The following is a 14,311-nucleotide window of genomic DNA, read 5'->3' on the forward strand; positions in this document are numbered from 1 at the left end:
TACGGTCATGAGGGGGATTCAATAATCCAATCAACAAACTGTGCAGCAAAGGAGTTCGTCAGAAGTGGGACGAGCACAGACGGGTAGCGTTCATGATAATATTCCTGGGCCTTCTGGTATTTCCAAGGAAAGATGGAAACATTGATTTGAAGATATCTGGGGTCGTCAGCACTTTACTCATGCAAAGTGACAGTACTCTCGCGCCTATGGTAGTATCCGACATCTTTCGAGCTCTCACAGCTTGTAAAGCTGGGGGAAATTTCTTCGAAGGTTGTAACTTGCTCCTACAGGTATGGATGACCGAGCACCTCTGCCATCATTCCGAGATTTTGAGCCATGGTTCCCCGGAAAAGACCCGCTTAGAAGAATCTTACACGAGAACCAAAGAGATCATTTTGCCCAAAGGAGTCCTGGCATGGACCTCGTTCTTTCAAGCTCTTACTGCCAGCCAAATACAATGGACGTTGGGATGGTTGCCTGTTGATGAGATCTTATATATGTCGGCGGCTAAAACTCATTTCTTGCTGATGGGGCTTAAGAGCATTCAACCTTACGCACCCGGCCGAGTTTTGAGACAGTTCGGAAGATGCCAGACAGTACCTCATGAGGAAGATCTTAGCGCTCAAGCAGTTGAGATAAGTCCTAACGGACAGTTCCCAGAAGCAAAGATTCGCCAAATCTGGAATGAGGGTCAATATTTGAAATCAGATACTTGCGTGCGGGATCGAGCCAAAGGAGAGACGGCGCCAGGTTACCTTGCATGGTATAGAAGGGAACTTGAGCATGAAAGGCCAGCTAAGAGACCCCACATCCGGAATTTCACCGAATCATCGCAAAGACAGTGGGATTGGTTAGCGAAGGAAAGAGGCTATTGCGCCGAAATCAGCAGGTTGAAGCAACAAGTAGAAAGCTTGAAATATGAGCACAATCTGCAAACTGCTACCAATTTGGGAGAACGGAACGGGTTAGTTCAGGAGAACGAAATGCTCAAGGCCCGAATCAAACAGATAAGGTGGGAGGCGGATAAACAGCCAAGGCGTCGATCAGACGAACACCTGATAAAAAGGCTAAAAAGTGAAATCAGGGAATGGCAAGATGGTTTGGAGAAATCTGAAAACATCATAGCAGAGCTCAGGGCACAGTGGGATACAAGAGCAGATAAGCATCGTCGATACCTGAATCAATTGGAAGGCGGCCACGAGAAAACTGTTGCTGAAATAAAGGGGGAGATGGCTACACTTAAGACCAAAGCAGCTAATCAGGCCAAGGATTTCCAAATTGAGAGCAGATACTGGTACGACTCAATAGCCTAGATGAAGTTAGAAGTACGGCGACTGAAGCATCAGCATGTACAAGATGCTCAAGTCTTCAAGATATGCAGCGATCAGATAAAACGCCTGCTCGAAGAGAAGAAGCAAACCAGAGATAGGATCAAGGCCATTGCCCATGCCATCACCAGACGATGTCTACGATGTGAGAACATGTCCAGCGTTACCGTCCTCTCGGCAGTAATGGGTTATGTCAAGCAGACTATGCATGAGCTGGAGCAACTTGAGAGGGATCTCACGCCTAGGACCGCGGTGAGGCCGAACGATGCCCCGCGGACACCAATTTTCAAAACCATAATGCACTCATAGGTCGAATCTGTATCTTAGCATTTTCTGCCTGTTTTCCATCAGGGTGATTTTAGTCTATGTTGAGTCTAGGTTTATTTTCGAAGTTTGCTTTTTCTTTCGCAAAATGTAGTTTGTAATAGACCACTTCAACAATAAAAAGGTTGCTTCTTTTACGCCATTTGTGTTTTTCGAACTACGTAATGATGTGATTCACGTAGGCATCGTGATACGTAGGCAATCCTCATCGGATCCGATCGCATTTCTGTTACTGCAAAATAAAAAAAAATAAAAAAAAAATAATAAAAAAAAACATAAAAGAAAAACAAAAGAGAAAAAGAAAAAGAAAAGAAAGAAAAAAGAAAACTAATAAAATGCCGGAATGACGCATGCTCTCGTAGCAAACATATAGTAATCCACTTAACTGTATAGGTGCATCATGCCCAACGTGAGATTAACTATATGTTATTTGCTACAAATTAACCGTGCGTTTGTCATTGAGTATTCCAGGGTTTTTGAAAAGACGGTTGGTTTGGTGAAAGTCTGGCCTCGCACTCATATTTCACGAGGTCAAGGAGAAGTGTTCAACTACCTGTTGTTAGGGCCAGAAGCAGTACTCACACTTACTTCACCAGGTCAAAAGGAAGTGTGGAAATGTCTTCAGAAATTCCATTGCAAACGATCCCTGTTTCTGAGGAGAGCTCAATCTCAGCCGTCCTCACACCTGAATCCACAACTGCGGAGGAAAATAGAATCCTACGGCTCCGCATGTTGGAAATGCTGGACGACTGGAACAATGGGAAAGAGCCGCCAAGTGTCGTCCCCGGATTCCCTGAATTATTCTCCAGGTCAAGCGGGACTTCTAATGTCCCCATAAATTATCCTGCTACCCCATTCGGGTACCCAGCCACCTCAGCCTTCTCTGCTGGATCGCCTTCTGAGCCTCATCCCCGAATGTCGGCCACTGATGCAAGCATGAACATCTTTACTGCATCGCCTTGCCCGGTTACAGCACAGCCTACCACGTACAAGCCAAGCTTTGACTCATCCTCTTCTACATTCCAAGCACCATCGTTCTCAATGGAACCAACTAGGTTCGCTACCAGTACTAATCCTCTACCGCCTCAGTGCGAGCTTGCACCAGGGCAGGATCAGAACCCCAGAATTGCAGAACAAAATGAGATTGCCAAGAGAATGAGAAGCCTTGAACAAAGTTTGAAGAATATGCAAGGATTGAGCGGACAAAAGAGCGTCTCTTACGCCGACCTGTGCATGTTCCCTCACGTGCACCTGCCAACGGGTTTCAAGACCCCCAAGTTCGAGAAATACGATGGGCACGGTGACCCCATTGCGCATCTTAAGAAATACTGCAACCAATTGCGGGGAGCCGGCGGAAAAGAAGAACTGCTAATGGCATATTTTGGGGAAAGTCTAGTAGGGATAGCTTCGGAATGGTATATGGATCAGGAAATGTCCCGATGGCATATATGGGATGATCTCGCCAGAGATTTTGTAAAACAATTCCAGTATAACATCGACATTGCGCCAGACCGAAACTCTCTGTCGAATTTGAAGAAGAAGCCTTCGGAAAGCTTTAGAGAGTATGCTATTAAGTGGCGTGAACAGGCGTCGAGAGTGAAACCTCCCATGGATGAAGTGGAAATGGTCACTACCTTTCTCCAGGCTCAAGAGTCTGACTATTTCCAAAACATGATGTCAGCCATGGGTAAGCCATTCGCGGAAGCGATCAAGATTGGAGAGATGGTGGAAAATGGTTTGAAAACAGGTAGGATTCTGAGTCAAGCAGCCATAAGGGCGACCTCCCAGGCCGTCCAAAGCGGGTCCGGAGGAACGACAAGGGGGAAGAAGAAGGAAGAAACGACTATGGCAGCCTCTGAAGCAAGGGAGTATCGTCATCCCAGGCCCCATTTTCCGGAAAGAGCCCCACAACACTACTACCCCCACTCAAATTTGGCATATGCTCATCAACCTTATATGGTCATGAATGCCCAACCTTATAACCATCCACCACAACAAGCCAACCGAGGCCCAGCTCCACCTCCCAGAAATCAGCCTCCTTACCGCAACCACTATAACCCACAACCCCCGCAGAATAACTACCGCCCCCAGGAGCCACCTCGACGGCGGACTTTCACGCCCATCGGTGAACAATACTCTACTTTGTTCCCTAAGCTAGTCCAGTTGGGTTTCTTGCAACCAATCCCCCAAACGAGGCAAAACCCAACATCGCCTTCTTACAAAGCCGGAGTCAGATGCGCCTATCATTCAGGGGCCGAGGGACATGATACAAACGACTGCTGGTCATTGAAAAGAGTGGTCGAAAATTTGATAGAGCAGGGGAAAATAGTGCTAAGGGACGAAGAGATCCCGAATGTGACTAACAATCCATTGCCCGCTCACAATAATGGGCCGCTGATCGGAATGATTTGTGAAGACAAAGAGTTCGACCCTGCTCTGAAAGCCATAATTGCCATTGTCGACACGGGGAAGAGGCCTGAAATAGACCAGAAACCAGAAAAGGGGGAGGAGGCCAAGGCTATAAAGAGCAAGCCTGAAAAGAAGATAGAGAAGAAAGTGGTCCCTGTAAAAAATGAAGTTCTTTACATACCACGAGGTCGAGCTGAGAAGACGCAGAACTTCGGGATCAAAAAGACAAAACCTATGTACGTGCCGAAAGGGGCCTATGTGGTCCGGGGGACGATTCAACCACCTCGGCTGAATGAGCCAGTGGTTATCGGACGCGTGCCACAAAAGCCAATGACCAACCCGTCCACAGTGCCGTGGAATTATCAAAAGACTTTGGTGATGTACAAAGGTAAAGAGGTCATGGGAGAACTTCCAGAAAATACTTTCATTGGAAGGTATTCAAATACCCAAGAACTGAACAACGCCACACAAAGGCGCTTCCCGCCAAAGAAGCCCGTGAGTGTTGAAGAAGCGGAAGTGTTCTTCCAACAAATGAAAATGCCGGATTACGAAGTGATAGATCAGCTGCGCAAGTACCCTGAGCAAGTATCCATGCTGTCATTATTGATGAGGTCGACTGAGCATCAAAAGATCCTGCTGAAAACCCTGAATGAAGCATACGTACCAGTCGAAACCTCGGTGGAGCAACTAGAGCGGATGACAGAAAGATTCTTCGCCGTCAAACCAAATCTCTTTCAGCAAAAATGATTTACCACCGGAAGGAGCAGCACACAACAAGGCCTTGCATTTAACAGTTAAATGCGAGGACTACTATGTCAAGCGGGTAATGTTGGATGGGGGATCAGGTGTTGACATTTGCCCGCTCTCCACGCTACAAAGAATGGAAATTGGGACAGGAAGAATCCGACCCAACAATGTCTGCGTAAGAGCTTTCGACGGCATCAAGAGAGATACCATGGGAGAAATAGACCTGTTGTTGGTCATAGGACCAGTCGAATTTCGAGTCACCTTCCAGGTGATCGACATGGACACATCCTACAATTTTCTCCTTGGCAGACCTTGGATCCATGCGGCAGGAGCCGTTCCTTCCACTCTTCACCAGATGGTGAAGTTCGAGTACGAAGACCGAGAGATCGTGGTCCATGGGGAAGATGAGCACGCCATTTATCGGGACCCATCCATCCCGTACCTTGAACCAAGAGAAGGAAGCGAACATACGGTCTATCAAGCTTTCGAGGTTGTACTGGCAGAACAGCACGAAGAGGGAATACCCTGCCCCCAGCCTTTCCTGTCTAACGCCTCGTTTATGGTGGCCAAAGAGATGATCCGGCATGGATTTAGGCCAGGGAAGGGGCTTGGGCGAACCCTTCAGGGAATAACAGAACCCATTACTTTGCCAATCGTCAAGAAACCTTTTGGACTAGGTTTCAAACCTACTCCAGCAGACGAAGAGTGGGCAAAGAAAAGGAAAAATGAGGGTTGGAAGTTACCACAACCACTGCCGGATTTATACGCAACTTTCATCAGGCCGAGCTACATTGAAAAAGAAGATGATGAGGTCTTCACAGCTGAGGAAATCGAGGAGATATGAGGGGCAATGAGAGAGATGCTCTACGAGGTCCACATGGTTCAACCAGGTGAAGGCACAAGCACTGCTGAGATGCTGTACATGGGGCCGAGCGCCCAACTTCAAAACTGGGAGGCCACGCCATTCCCGACTAGACGGAAGTCCGGGTAGACCTGTCCTGCCACCTTTCCTGTGTCACAAGTTATCTCCAGGACATAACTTGAACGTTTTCTTCCTTTCAATTGTTGTTTTGAATTCCTAAGTTGTAAACATTGTTGTCTTCCAACTTTCCAAAGAAAATATAAAAAAAATCATCATTGCTTTCCCATTCTTTCTTTTGTTCTGATTTTTATTACTTTTCCTCTTATCTTCCTTTTCAGTCCTAATAATGCGGCTTTAAATATGACATGCTTGCGGACTTCACGCCCAGATCACAATGAGTTATTTAACTGCGAATTAATGAACCCAGAACCAGAATATGATGCGGAAGAGGCTTTTAGGGAGATAAACCGAGAGTTGGAATATTTCGAGAATAAACCTAAGCCAAATCTGAATGACACTGAACCGGTAAATTTAGGAACCCCGGAAGAAATCCGGGAGACCAAGATAAGCATTCACACGGACAAGAAAACGCGAGAGGCGATAATTCAACTTCTTTTTGAATTCAAAGATGTGTTTGCTTGGTCATATGATGACATGCCGGGACTAGGTGTTGATCTAGTGGTTCATAAATTGCCGATTCATCCTGATTGTCCTCCAGTTCAACAAAAGCAACGAAAGTTCAAAACTGAGGTCAGTGACAAGATTAAGGAGGAGATCACCAAGCAACTGAAAACAGGAGTGATCCGGGTAGTCCAATATACAACATGGTTGGCGAATGTGGTTCCAGTACCAAAAAAGGACGGGAAAACTCGAGTATGTGTAGATTACCGAGATTTGAACAGAGCAAGTCCTAAAGATAATTTCCCGCTGCCCAACATCCACATCCTCGTTGATAATTGCGCCAAACACGAGATACAGTCTTTTGTAGATTGTTATGCTGGGTATCATCAGGTACTGATGGATGAAGAGGACGCCGAAAAAACTGCCTTCACCACGCCTTGGGGCACCTACTGCTACCGGGTCATGCCGTTTGGTTTGAAGAATGCGGGGGCTACTTACATGAGGGCCATGACTGCCATTTTCCATGACATGATGCATCAGGAAATAGAGGTGTACGTGGACGATGTGATAGTCAAATCCAGGACGCAGGATAATCACATCCAAGACTTGAGGAAATTCTTCGAGAGATTAAGGAAGTATGACTTGAAGCTAAACCCAGCCAAATGCGCTTTCGGAGTTCCGTCGGGCAAACTTTTGGGCTTCATCGTAAGCAGGAGAGGAATCGAGCTAGATCCCACTAAGATAAAATCCATCAGAGATCTACCTCCCCCGAGAACAAAGAAAGACGTGATGAGTCTTTTGGGCAGGTTGAATTACATCAGTAGGTTCATTGCCCAGCTGACAAGCACGTGCGGGCCCATATTCAAGCTGTTGAGGAAAGACGCAGCGATCAAATGGATAGTTGAGTGTCAAGAAGCCTTTGATAAAGTCAAAGAATACCTTTCGAATCCCCCGGTCTTGGTCCCTCCAGAACCGGGAAGACCACTTTTCTTGTATCTAACAGTCTTAGAGAACTCTTTCGGTTGCGTCCTCGGGCAACACGACGTAACCGGAAAGAAGGAGCAAGCAATTTACTACTTAAGCAAGAAATTCACCGGCTACGAGGCCAAATACACTCTGCTGGAAAGGACATGCTGCGCTCTCACATGGGTTGCTCAAAAGCTGAGATATTATCTCCAAACCCACACTACGTTCCTCATAAGCAGGTTGGATCCTTTGAAGTATATATTTCAGAAACCAATGCCTACTGGGAGACTGGCTAAATGGCAAATCTTGCTTACGGAATTCGACATAGTTTATGTCACTCGCACGGCAATGAAAGCCCAGGCATTAGCAGATCATTTGGCCGAAAATCCGGTCGATGAGGAATACCAGCCATTGGATACCTACTTTCCAGATGAAGAGGTAAACACCGTAGAAGTGATCTCGGAGGAAGCTCATGTTTGGAAGATGTTCTTCGACGGAGCCGTGAATGCCAAGGGTGTAGGGATTGGGGCAATTTTGATCTCGCCTTCTGGTCAGCATTATCCCGCCACAGCTAGACTTCGTTTCTTTTGCACAAATAATACAGCTGAGTATGAAGCCTGCATCATGGGCATGCATATGGCAATCGATCAGGATGTCGAAGACTTACTGATTATGGGAGATTCTGACCTGATCATCCGGCAAGCTCAAGGCGAATGGGAAACTCGGGATGTCAAACTTATCCCATACCGACAACATGTGGAGGACCTCAGCAAGCGCTTTACATCAATAGAATTCAGGTACATTCCGAGGTGTCACAATGAACTGGCAGATGCACTTGCTACTTTGGCTTCAATGCTACCCTACCCGGGCAACGCCCACGTCGATCCTTTGGAAATCCAAATCAAGGAAAGACACGGTTACTGCAGTGTAATCGAGGCGGGATCAAATACGCAGCCTTGGTACCATGACATCAAGAGGTTCCTGAAGACGCAAGAATACCCCGAGCACGCTACTGGAGATCAAAAGAGGACCATTAGGCGACATGCAAGTGGTTTCTTTTTGAGCGGTGAATTGTTATATAAGAGGACCCCGGACCTCAATCTCCTAAGATGTGTCGATATCGAGGAAGCGAGAAAGATCATGCACGAAGTACACGCAGGTGTGTGCGGACCTCACATGAACGGGTATGTCTTAGCGAAGAAAATCCTTAGAGCAGGTTACTACTGGATGACCATGGAAAAGGATTGCTTTAGCTTCGTTCGGAAATGTCATCAGTGTCAGGTGCACGGTGATTTGATTCATGCACCTCCCACGGAACTGCATCCCATGTCCGCACCTTGGCCATTTGTCGCTTGGGGCATGGACGTCATTAGACCAATTGAACCAAAGGCCTCGAATGGACATAGGTTTATACTGGTTGCCATAGACTACTTCACAAAATGGGTAGAGGCTATCACCCTCAAGTCGGTCACTAAGAAAGCTGTGGTGGATTTTGTACACTCAAATCTTATCTGTCGCTTCGGTATTCCTGCGACTATCATTACAGATAACGCAGCAAACTTGAACAGTCACTTGATGGGAGATGTATGCGAGCAATTCAGAATAACGCATAGGAATTCCACGCCTTATCGGCCAAAGGCCAATGGTGCTGTGGAAGCGGCAAACAAAAACATCAAGAAGATTTTGAGGAAGACCATCCAAAGTTCCCGACAGTGGCATGAGCAGTTACCATTTGCATTATTGGGGTACCGCACTACGGTACGCACATCGGTGGGAGCGACTCCTTATCTTTTGGTTTATGGGACCGAGGCTGTAATACCGGCAGAGGTAGAAATTCCTTCGCTTCGAATCATTGTCGAAGCAGAAATCGAGGACAGCGAGTGGGTCAAGACTCGGTTAGAGCAATTGACGTTGATTGATGAAAAGCGGATGGCCGCAGTTTGTCACGGACAATTATACCAACGAAGAATGGCCCGTGCTTACAACAAGAAAGTCCGACCCCGGAATTTCGAAGTAGGACAATTGGTACTGAGGCGTATTCTGCCGCATCATGAGGAAGCAAAAGGGAAGTTTGCTCCAAATTGGAAAGGCCCATACATCGTAAGGAAGATATTACCAAGAGGAGCATTGTATCTAGGTGATATCGAAGGAAATGACCCCGACACAGCAGTAAATGCAGATGCAGTCAAGAGATACTACGTCTAAATCATACTCCAGTGGTCCTGACACGTTTGAAAATGGCGAAGGTTTTATTCCCCACTACTCCCAAACACTACCCAATCCTCTCTACAAAAAAAAAAACAAAACAAAACATTGATCGAGGCCTGAACTACGTTTGACTTGATTCCGAAAGGATACGTAGGCAGCCTCTCCTTGAGGTTCAGTCACACCAACAATAAAATCCCATTCGCCCTGAAATTGAAACCGGGGCACGTCGAGCAGTTTAGAAGTTAGTATCATCTACCTCTCTTTACCAAGCACAAGCCTTCAGATCAATTACCAAAGATAGTGGGAAACCAATAAGCGTCACAAATGGAGACCGGCACACTCTGAATTGAGAGAGATAAAATGAGAGAGTCTCGTCGGTGAAAACCTTCGGGCACCACGAGGCGACGGGAGTAGAGAAACCAAAATGAGAGAGCTTGTTTAGTAAAAACTCGCAAAGAGTGCTATCAAGCGATGACAGGAAGAGAAATGAGAGAGGTCAGCCAGCGAAAACCCGCAAAGGGCGCTGTTGGCCGAAAAAGAATGACTCTACCCCAAGGAAGTCTCGGCAGAGTTTCCGCCGATTTGGAATCACAGATCCGTTCTGGTTCAGGGAAACGCAAGTTCATGGAAGATCAGGCGTCCAGTCCAAAGAGCATGTCATGTCATCTAAAGCCAGCGTTATCTTCCTCATATAAGTCTTTCTCGTCCCGAAAAGGACACTCCCTTCCTGAAATTTGTTTTCTCCTTTCTTTGCCTCTCTTCAAATCCCTTTTGTGTTTTAACCCCAAGTTCAGGATACACCGGAAAGGGCAAGTGGCAGGTTTGTTTGCACGGAATCCCGTCTCATGAAAGAAAGCGCCTCATTTCGTTGGTACGATTGCCCAAGCCTGATGGATCATGACGTTTGATGGTGTTTAAAGAGGAAAGAGAGAAATCTTCCCCAGCAAGTCCGCCTTCGGACGAATCCCCACAGAGTCTCCCCCTGTACAAATCCCCACAGAGTCTCTCCTTTTGTACAATCTCCCACAGAGTCTCCCCAATATAAAAAAAAAAGGGAAAAGAAAAAAAAAAGAGCCTTACGAAGCAAGTCATCACAGAATCCGGAAATACAAGCCTGAGCAGTCTAAAGGTTTCGCCATTCGAATCAAATCAATGGCGGGACTTCGCAACAGAAATAGAGATGCAACAAAGCAATTGGGAACGATCAAGGTCACCGAACCGACCGTCATTTCCGAACTAACAATTGTTCTTTGTCTGAAAAGTTGAAACAGGTATAATCCAAGACAACCGTGCAAGAAGCAGGTGTCGCCCAAAGAAGAAGGTACACGGGTACAAGAAACATTTTGGCAATAAGGAATTCACTCAAAAGGTAAGTTCCCGCAAAACTCCCTTTTATCTTCTATTAAAACAAGAAAACTCAAAAATAGATCGTGTAGTATTCTCGAGCTTTATCCCCAGCCAATCAGCATTAGGGTTTTAAACCCTAAACTGAGCTTTTCCATGTAATCAGCATTAGGGTTTTAAACCCTAAACTGAATTTTTCCTTTAGTCAGCATTAGGGTTTTAAACCCTAAACTGAACTTTTTCCTTTCAGCCAGCATTAGGGTTTTAAACCCTAAACTGAGCTTTTCCATGCAATCAGCATTAGGGTTTTAAACCCTAAACTGAATTTCCCTTTTAGTCAGCATTAGGGTTTTAAACCCTAAACTGAACTTTTTCCTTTCAGCCAGCATTAGGGTTTTAAACCATAAACTGAGCTTTTCCATGCAATCAGCATTAGGGTTTTAAACCCTAAACTGAGCTTTTCCATGTAATCAGCATTAGGGTTTTAAACCCTAAACTGAATTTTCCTTTTAGTCAGCATTAGGGTTTTAAACCCTAAACTGAACTTTTTCCTTTCAGCCAGCATTAGGGTTTTAAACCCTAAACTGAGCTTTTCCATGCAATCAGCATTAGGGTTTTAAACCCTAAACTGAATTTTTCCTTTAGTCAGCATTAGGGTTTTAAACCCTAAACTGAACTTTTTCCTTTCAGCCAGCATTAGGGTTTTAAACCCTAAACTGAGCTTTTCCATGCAATCAACATTAGGGTTTTAAACCCTAAACTGAACTTTTCCTTTTAGTCAGCATTAGGGTTTTAAACCCTAAACTGAACTTCTTCCATTCAGCCAGCATTAGGGTTTTAAACCCTAAACTGAGCTTTTTCATGCAATCAGCATTAGGGTTTTAAACCCTAAACTGAATTTTCCTTTTAGTCAGCATTAGGGTTTTAAACCCTAAACTGAACTTTTTCCTTTCAGCCAGCATTAAGGTTTTAAACCCTAAACTGAGCTTTTCCATGCAATCAGCATTAGGGTTTTAAACCCTAAACTGAATTTTTCCTTTAGTCAGCATTAGGGTTTTAAACCCTAAACTGAACTTTTTCCTTTCAGCCAGCATTAGGGTTTTAAACCCTAAACTGAGCTTTTCCATGCAATCAGCATTAGGGTTTTAAACCCTAAACTGAATTTTTCCTTTAGTCAGCTTTAGGGTTTTAAACCCTAAACTGAACTTGTTCCTTTCAGCCAGCATTAGGGTTTTAAACCCTAAACTGAGCTTTTTCATGCAATCAGCATTAGGGTTTTAAACCCTAAATTGAACTTTTCCTTTTAGTCAGCATTAGGGTTTTAAACCCTAAACTGAACTTTTTCCCTTCAGCCAGCATTAGGGTTTTAAACCCTAAACTGAGCTTTTTCATGCAATCAGCATTAGGGTTTTAAACCCTAAACTGAATTTTCCTTTTAGTCAGCATTAGGGTTTTAAACCCTAAACTGAACTTTTTCCCTTCAGCCAGCATTAGGGTTTTAAACCCTAAACTGAGCTTTTCCATGCAATCAGCATTAGGGTTTTAAACCCTAAACTGAATTTTTCCTTTAATCAGCATTAGGGTTTTAAACCCTAAACTGAATTTTCCTTTTAGTCAGCATTAGGGTTTTAAACCCCAAACTGAACTTTTTCCATTCATCCAGCATTAGGGTTTTAAACCCTAAACTGAGCTTTTTCATGCAATCAGCACTAGGGTTTTAAACCCTAAACTGAATTTTCCTTTTAGTCAGCATTAGGGTTTTAAACCCTAAACTGAACTTTTTCCATTCAGCCAGCATTAGGGTTTTAAACCCTAAACTGAGCTTTTTCATGCAATCAGCACTAGGGTTTTAAACCCTAAACTGAATTTTCCTTTTAGTCAGCATTAGGGTTTTAAACCCTAAACTGAACTTTTTCCATTCAGCCAGCATTAGGGTTTTAAACCCTAAACTGAGCTTTTTTCATGCAATCAGCATTAGGGTTTTAAACCCTAAACTGAATTTTCCTTTTAGTCAGCGTTAGGGTTTTAAACCCTAAACTGAACTTTTTCCATTCAGCCAGCATTAGGGTTTTAAACCCTAAACTAAGCTTTTTCATGCAATCAGCATTAGGGTTTTAAACCCTAAACTGAATTTTCCTTTTAATCAACATTAGGGTTTTTAAACCCTAAACTGAATTTTTCTTTTTAGTCAGCATTAGGATTTTAAACCCTAAGCTGAATTTTTTATTTTAGTCAGCATTAGGATTTTAAACCCTAAGCTGAATTTTTTATTTTAGTCAGCACTAGGGTTTTAACCCCTAAACTGAACTTTTTCTTTAGTTAGCATTAGGGTTTTAAACCCTAAACTGCATTTCTCCTTCGTTCGGCATTAGGGTTTTAAACCCTAAACTGAACCTTTCCCAAGCTAGTCGGTATTAGGGCTCCAACCCTAAACTGAACATTTTTATCTTCCTTCATCAATTTTATGAACTTCCTGGCGAATAATTAACGAAATTTTCCTAGTGGAACTGGGGCAGAAAATTTCGTTCGTTTGTTTGTTTTTCTCCTGCAGGTCTAACCTCGAGCCACATGGATCGAAACGATCCCACGAGATGAGTCCCGGTTCAGAATCAATGAAGAAAAAGAAAAAAAAAAGAAGATGTCCCGAGACATCGGAGTAAATGGAAGGCAGATTGACTCCAACATTTGACTAAGGCCCCGAACTCTGCCGGTCGCGTTTCACTCAGTATCCCAAAGATTGAACAGGTCGCCGCAACTCGCAAGCATCAAGATTCGGATCAAAGTCTCCAAGCACAATCAGCTAAGACCCAAGATCAAGTCGCAAAAGAATCATAGATAGGAATCTTGTAACTCGCAGTTGACATGCATATAAGTAGTTAGTTCAGTTCCAATTTTCCTTTGGTTGTAATAAGGCGGTCAGTGACGCAGCAGTGACAACAGCAACAGCAGTAGCAGCAAGCATTGCAATCCCATGGTAGTCCCAGCTACCAAAACTTCCCGAACTACATTGACCTGATTCCTGTTTAGCCCAGGATATGTAGGAAATCTTTGAAGCAAGATTCGGTCAGATCTTTCAAAAACATGCTTCATACGGAGTAGTCCATAGGCAAAAATCGCTCATACACGCTCACTTTATCTTTGCACGAAAACTCTTCGTGTTTCCGAACAAAGAGGGGCAGCTGTGAGCACGTGATTTTTGTTTCGCGCGACAATCGCTCCAAAAGAAATAAAAAATAATAACAATTGGTCCTGCTGTACAATTTTTGGATTTTTACATGGCACTTTGTTAATTATTTACGATTTTTGCCCATTTTATTTTATTAAAACAAAATACAAAAAATGTATGTGTCATGCGTAATTTGAACCGTAATCCGGTTGTTAAATAGAAAATCATAAATAGGCATCTTTGTTCGTGATTTTGTTTTGTTTGATTTTACCTGTTTTGAATTATTTTAATGTGTGTGCAAATAATTGTATTAGGTGTTTATTTTAATTTGATTTT

The 14,311-nt window shown here is 44.1% G+C and overlaps 1 pseudogene; it reads left to right on the plus strand.

Annotated features, from left to right (window-relative positions):
- Positions 1-14,311, plus strand: part of LOC104232022 (cytochrome P450 CYP72A219-like) — a 57,276-nt pseudogene that overhangs the window by 10,089 nt on the left and 32,876 nt on the right.

Source organism: Nicotiana sylvestris, chromosome 7 (assembly GCF_000393655.2).
Source record: "Nicotiana sylvestris chromosome 7, ASM39365v2, whole genome shotgun sequence".
Classification (NCBI taxonomy): Eukaryota; Viridiplantae; Streptophyta; class Magnoliopsida; order Solanales; family Solanaceae; genus Nicotiana; species Nicotiana sylvestris.